This window comes from Orycteropus afer, unplaced genomic scaffold (assembly GCF_000298275.1).
Source record: "Orycteropus afer afer isolate SDZICR_OR568_19922 unplaced genomic scaffold, OryAfe1.0 scaffold00546, whole genome shotgun sequence".
Taxonomy (NCBI): Eukaryota; Metazoa; Chordata; class Mammalia; order Tubulidentata; family Orycteropodidae; genus Orycteropus; species Orycteropus afer.
In genome coordinates this window covers 870,318-876,517 of record NW_006922133.1, presented here as the reverse complement: position 1 = coordinate 876,517, position 6,200 = coordinate 870,318, and the positions used below count along the sequence as shown (strand labels likewise).

Here is a 6,200-nt window from a genome sequence, read left to right as displayed (position 1 = left end):
TACTCTGTTTTCTAGAGCCATCCTTTTAAATCTTCTGTTCAGCTCTTTTACTTCATCATTTCTTCTATCTGCTTTAGCTACTCTACGTTCAAGATATCATCAATCATAACAAGGCCAGGGGCTGACTATGGAACAGACCATCAATTGCTCACATGCAAGTTCAGATTGAAGCTGAAGAAAATTAAAATAAGTCTACAAGAGCCAAAGTACAACCTTGAGTATATCTCACCTGAATTTAGAGACCCATCTCAAGAATAGATTTGATGCATTGAACACTAATGACCAAAGACCAGACGAGTTGTGGGATGACATCAAAGACATCATACGTGAAGAAAGCAAAAGGTTATTAAAAAGACAGGAAAAGAAGAAAAGACCTAAATGGATATCAGAAGAGACTCTGAAACTTGCTCTTGCAAGTGGAATAGCTAAAGCAAATAGAGTTTCTGTTAGGGTGGTGGAAATATTTGGCAATGGATAGTGATAAAGTTTTCATAATATGAGGAACATGATTAATGTCACTGAAATGTGCACATAAAAATATTGAAATGGTAAATATTTTATCATATATATTTCACTACAATAAAAAAAATGGTTTGCTAGGTGGGTTAATCTATTATTATCCAGACTCATAAAATCAACTATGGCATACTCTTACCAGAACAGCATTTTCTGTTCTCAGCTTTACAGTTTATAGAAGTGTGAAAGTTTTTGAAACGGTTCTCAGGAGAACTGCAGATGTGATTAAGGATTGAAAGTAGGTTCTCCAAAGAGAGGTTATACTCTGAAGTATTACTTTACTTTTCTGTTGGGAAAGACTGGATGGTAACATACAGATCTTCAAATTCATAAAAGATGGAAATTAGATTTCTCTTCTGTAAACTAAATGCTTTTTTTTCTTGTACCTTGTGTATATATATTAAGCAGAAGTAAGAAACTTATATATGTGTGTTGAGATTTTAATTTGTAAATTCTTACACCACTAAACAAAATCATCTACAACTCTTTATCGTTATTTAGAAACAAATATATCACTCTGTTAACACATATTTCCTGAGACCTCCTACATGTAATGGTCTGTGAGGGTTACAAAGAAGTATGAGAATTAACTCCTGTTTAAATGATGGGAACTTAACATTTTACAGAGTACTTCACACTTCTTACTGAACATTTTCCTCCCGATAACCTAGTATGGTAGGTTTAAGTCTCATTTGACAGGTGGGGCTCCAAACGTTTGCATCATCTGTTCTTGATCACAAAATAAATGACAGAATTTAGTGTCCTACTCAGGTCTTCTGGTTCTACCTTTGTTCCTTTATCATGTGACAGTCTAACTGAGGAATAAAACATCCCATCCATGAACAGCTAATGCAATGATTCCAAGCAGGCTATAACAAATGCCAACTAAACAGTCAAATATAGGAGAAAGTACACTTCTCTAACTCTCTTCCCTAACTTTTGTTTGGGAAGGCATTGTCTAGCAAGGAAGGGCACCATTGACCTCATTGGTTCCCTCTGAGCAACCGAACTCATGGTTGGGTTGCAAATGTCCTTACCAACCCTGATGGGATGATTTTATTTCAGACTTAATAAGTGAAGATCACAAAAAAATGACTGAGAGAATACCTGGGCCCAAACTATAAAATGAGAACTGTTGTTGTTGCTGTTATGTGCCGTCAAGTCAGACCTGACTCATAGCAACCCCTCCTTGGGTTTCTGAGGCAGTTATCACTACAGAAGTAGATTGCCCCATCTTCCTTCCGAGGAGTGGCTGGTGGGTTTGAACCACCAGCCTTCTGGGTAGCTGTCAAGTGCCTTAGGCACTACGCTACCAGAGCTCCCAAAATGACAACTTTAAGTAAAATTCTGTATATAGAAATCTGCAAATAATGCATAATGTGGTTCTAATGTTCACTTTCAGTCATTGCTCATTGAGGAACTGTTGAAAACTTTAGCTGGATATTCTTATTCCTTGTTAAGTTCTTAAATGTATTTTTAAAATAAGATGTCAAATTAAAGATCTGTAAAAGGGAAACTAATCTAGAGAGAGAGTCAGGAAGTAGTTGAGGGATTACTTGGAAAGGGGCATGATGGTATAATTTAGGATAAAGGAAATTTTCTATAGTTTGATTTAAGGGGTAGTTATTCAGATGTCCACAGCTAATAGGATGGGAACCTTTGACATCTGAACAATTCATTATATGTTTATTAAACCTAATTTTTTTCTGAATGTACAAAAGAGTGTATAGTTTTTCAAAATTCTTTTAGGGGTATGTCGGGAGAAAAAGTTTGATAACCATTGTTCTAGACATGCATGAGGAAAAAAAATCTCTTGATTTTCAAGATTCTTACTTTTCCTTTTGGTTTCTTAGAACCGTGCAGCCTGCTGCAAGGGAAAGTGATCCCCAATGCCATATAATTTGACTAATCTGATTATTTATGTTTCTATGCTTGTCAGCTTTAATATTTTTCTAATAGCTACTTTGGATTTTTATGCTTAAGAAATTGTCTCACAAAATAGAAGTGAAGGGTGGGGAATAAAATTAACCAAGGAAAAGATTAATCTTCAGATAATTTGTAAATGAATGAATGTATTTGTTTGTCTTGGTAATTGCTCTCTCTCAGATCCTCCTGTTTGGAGGGAGAATAAAATGATCAAAGTACATTTTCATGTAAATGGAATCCCCAGATTGATAGTTTACTTCTAAAGAACTTGCTCTCAAATTCTATTTGACTTTAGAAGGAAAAACGTCCTGGAACACAGACATGAATAAATGAATGGATGAAGTGGGCCACACTGAGTGAAGATGCTCAATGCTGACGTTTTGATCCCTGACCTGGCCCTGGTTATTATTTCTCTGCAGCTCGTTGATTCAGCTATGCAACAAAAACCTTAATAACCAGAAGAACCTCTTTCTTGCAAATAGGGCTGAAGTCTCAGCCTTTTTAAATCTTCTGGCCCAGTGAAAACAGGTGACAAGGTGGTCTGTCCATCAGTTAATGATATTCCCATTGTGGTTTTTTCTGACATAAGCTACATGGCTTCTAGAGATTTTGTTAGTCCTCCATGTTTTCTGTGCCTAGTCTCTGTTCAGAAAAGCTAGCTCATTATTCTTCCATGATTGAGATGGTCTCTTGGCTTTCAGAATTGTGAGCCAAATCCAAGAATTCTACTGAGCTGCAGGGATCAAGAAGTTTGGTGTCTTTTCTCTTTTATGTATAGATCTTTGGCAGAAACAACTAGAGCTGAAATCAATCAGGGACATCAATTCCTTTCTTTCAGGTATGGCAGTGATATCAGCCAGGAGAGAGAATGGGATTAGAACAACTTGAGGACCAAGCCAGAAACAATACCTTCTGTTCAGAGACTTAAATTGCTTGCACTCAGTAACACCACCACTCTCCATCTAAGCATGTAGAGTCCTTGAGGCCTTATTTTTTCCACTTCAATCACCTTTGGTCACTCACTCTCCTTACTTTTTCACTTGTTCATTCAGTACCAGCAGCTTCACCTTTTATTCCAGTACCTAATTGCTCTCATACTGATGCATTCAAAACCCACAAGTCATCCGTAGTGTCCAGATAGATTAGTTGTTGTCGTCGAATCGGCTCCAATTCGTGGCAACTTCATGTGCAACATAACGGAACTTTACCTGATCTTGTGCCATCTTCATGATTATTGGTACTTTTGAATCCACTGTTGTGGCTAGTATGCCAAAACAATGACAGTCCCTGTGTCTTTCTCTGTTGTTGTTATGTGCCGTCCAGTTGGCCCCGACTCATAGTGACCCCTCCTTGGGTTTCCGAGGCAGTATCACTATGGAAGTAGATTGCCCAACCTTCCTTCCTAGGAGTGGCTGGTGGGTTTGAACCTCCAGCCTTCTGGGTAGCAGTCAAGTGCCTTAGGCATTACACTACCAGAGCTCCTGTATCTTTCTCTAGGGTTTCTATATTTATGCTGTGTGTTGGGTAACATGGGAACAATGCTTTCTTCAGTTCTTGTCCTGGAATTGCAACTTCCCTCTGCACTTTGCTTTAGTTGGTCTTGGCTTGGGTTATCCACACTGGGACACTTAGTGGCAGTGACAAGATTCTTTCTTAGCATATCATACAGAAGTTTTCTTGTGTCTTTCAGGGAGAAGCTCTGACGTGCAAGTAGCGGTATGTGGTTATTGCCATGTGCTGTTGAGTTGATTCTAACTCATGGGGACCCCATGGCAGAGTAGAACTGCCCGCATAGGGTTTCCAATGCTGTCTTCTCTATGGGAGCAGATCGCCAAGTCTGTCTCCCATGGAGCTGCTGGGTGGGTTAGTGCTTAACCATTGTGCCACCGGGGCTCCTTCCACAACACTATACCATAGGCTAATCCTGTTGATCATAAAGCTGCTTCCCTGTTACACAGTTGCCTAGATAATGCACCACCTCCTTAACAGTGCATGTTTCACCTTTGCACCTGCTGCCTGCAAAGTCCTCAAACGTGGCACTTGTGGAAAAACATAAAATCAACCTGATTGATTTGTTCTAGGGAGAACCTGCAAGAACTATCGGATGGTGAACAAAGGTGGAGAACGAGCTCATCTTTGTGCTGGAGAATTTGCAGCCTGTGGATCAAACCTCACAGCCACTCCCTGGGTTGCTTCCTGGCCAATTCTGGAAGGTGTCAGTCATGGGTCCACAGGCGTCAGCAGCATTCTGAAGCAGTGAGTAGCTAAGCATTTTTAAGAGACAGTTTCTGGCCTCATCCAATCTCTGTGCTCTTATTTTACTGACCATGCTTCACATTATTTGCATATTCCTCTCTAGGTTCCACATGAGTGAGAAGGGTCATAGTGGTGTGGCTCGAACTGGTTGTGATTCCCAAATGAGATTCCTTGAGTTTGAATCCTAGTACTGCCACTTGTTAGCTGGGTGACCTTGAGCAACTTACCCAACTGTTCTGGGATTCAGTTTTCCTGATCTCTAAAGTTCCCAGTTGCAGAGGGGAGGCAGTATCCTGACACACCTGTAACACATTCCCAGCCAGGTGTCTCTGAATCATACATATAAAAAGTGTTGAATTGGCAAATGGTGCGTTATATATTGTTTTAACACAAAAAAACAATCCTGATGCCCAGGCGAGTGCAGCTCAATGAAATAAAAATCTCTGGAGGTAGGGCCCTGGGGAGTCAGTGTTACTTTTTAACACCTCCCCACTGGGTGATTATAATGTGCAGCCAGTATTGAGAACCACCAGACTATGGAAAAAACCATAAGGAAAGTCAGAGGCCATATGGAGTTCTTGAGGGTCTCTGGTCCTTTTTTTCCCAGCATAACCTTGTTGTTAAAGCATGGACTCTGGGACACTGAGGACCTGCCTGAGTTCTAATCTTGCTTTGTACCACTGCCCACTGGTGTGATGCTGGGCAAGTTACTAAATCTCTCTTTGCCTCCATTTCTTTAAAACAACAATAATAGTAGTAACTACCTGTGATCAACATATAGTAAGTGCTATGTCAGTGTTTAATCATTTAAATACATATATAAATATGTATTTTATTCTTTCTGATAGGGGAATCCTGGACAGTTTCTCATCTTCATCTGCCCCACTCCATCCTCAGTACTAAGTTCTTGGGTGGGAATCACACTTCTGATTCAGTGCTCAATAAATATTTAAGGAATGCATGACTGAATGGCTAAATGCCCCCTTGTGTATTCAGTATTCAGTAGTAAAAATAAACAAAAGATACAATCGGTTCTCCATCAATGGTGCTAAAACCAGGAAAGCCCTGGGCAAACAAGGATGAGTTGGTCACTCTAAGTATGAGCACCACCCAAAGATCCATTTCATCGAAATGCTGTAAAGAGAGGTTCGGGGGCCAATTCATTCACAAACACATAGCCATGGCAATGAATGTGGTAACTTACTTCTTGGCCACATACATGAATACCAGTGATAATAATAGCTGGAATGTAATGACACATGATGGGCTGAGCACTTTACATGATTAAGAAGGCTCATAGCCCCTCCATGCTTCTGTTCCTCCACCTGTAAAATGGAATTAATAATAACAATAATAAACCATAATCACTACCATCAAGTTGATTCCTACCCCTAGTGACCCCCATTGGGTTACCAAGGCGGTAAATCTTTATGGAAGTCTATTGTCCCATCTTCCTCTCATGGAGCAGCTAGTGGGTTTGAACTGCCAGTCTTCTGTTTAGC

General features: G+C 39.9%; 1 pseudogene; it reads right to left on the bottom strand.

Annotated features, from left to right (window-relative positions):
- Nucleotides 1-2,874: 2,874 nt before the first annotated feature.
- Nucleotides 2,875-5,919, bottom strand: LOC122151547 (annotated as a pseudogene).
- Between the last annotated feature and the right edge of the window lie 281 nt (nt 5,920-6,200).